Consider the following 1,087-nt stretch of genomic DNA (forward strand, 5'->3'; position numbering starts at 1 on the left):
AGGTTTACTACTCCAAAAATCGCACTTCAGCATTTTCCGGCAAAATGACAGTATCCTTTTACAGCTGTACTGGCGTCACTAGTTCAACAAGTATACGCTATTAATTATAACTATTAATATTAAGTATAACTATTTATTATGGTAGAACTAATGTAAGCGATATTTTTTTATAGCAATATAGCGGAACTCAGAGCAAGAGTTTATTGTATTGCATCCGCTAACTTTGGAGTCAATGCAAACAATGCGAAAACGTCGAAACGTTAAAATAGCTGTCAAATACAAGTCTGGTATCTCACAGAGTAAAACATAAATAAACGGTATATAGGGAAGTACAGTTTAATACCAATTATTGCAACGTTGAGTACAGCTGCATAACATGAAATTTGAAAAAGTTATTGCTTTCGAACAGGTTAAAGTGGACAAAAAATCCCTTTACCATTTTCAAAATAACCAAGTAAAATTTTGAGAAATTAATGAAAAGAGATTTAGGAAACCAGCGCGCACGGTCGCGTCAATAGAGTTCGCTTCATACAACCGAGTGCAATGCAAAATAAAATCACAGTAGTAGGTAAAAAAACTTACCTTCTCAATGGAATACGTCACGAATATCCAGGAAACAATAGTATGAACGAGAGATAACATGTCGCTTTCACTGACTCGAATTAACTGAGGAATGCCTAAGGATAACGCTATACTTGTAACATTCACTGAACAATATTTACATACGATACATACCAACGCAGAAATATCGTTACAAACAGTCCACCAAAACAAACCGAACAATACAATACGAAGCACTGTTTACATACCGTCGCTTCAAGCTTTCGTCTTGCTTCCGACGTACGAAATTTTTTTTTTACGCGTCTACGCAGCGCCGAGCGCCGTGCTCGCTACAAGATTTAGAAACAATTTTGAAATAGTTAGCCGCTGAAACTCTGCCTAAATTTGATCGTATCAACTAGAAATCTGTTAGAACTGTCGAGAATTGTCGACAGAACTGCAAGAAATGGTCAGCGCGACACTTTCTCTGGAAGTGGCGTGCTAAGTTCGAAGATTAAAAAATTATTTAAAAACTGGTAGACACCGG

The sequence above is a fragment of the Odontomachus brunneus genome, unplaced genomic scaffold (genome assembly GCF_010583005.1).
Source record: "Odontomachus brunneus isolate Ranch 3 - 2012 unplaced genomic scaffold, Obru_v1 Obru_scaffold_404, whole genome shotgun sequence".
Taxonomy (NCBI): Eukaryota; Metazoa; Arthropoda; class Insecta; order Hymenoptera; family Formicidae; genus Odontomachus; species Odontomachus brunneus.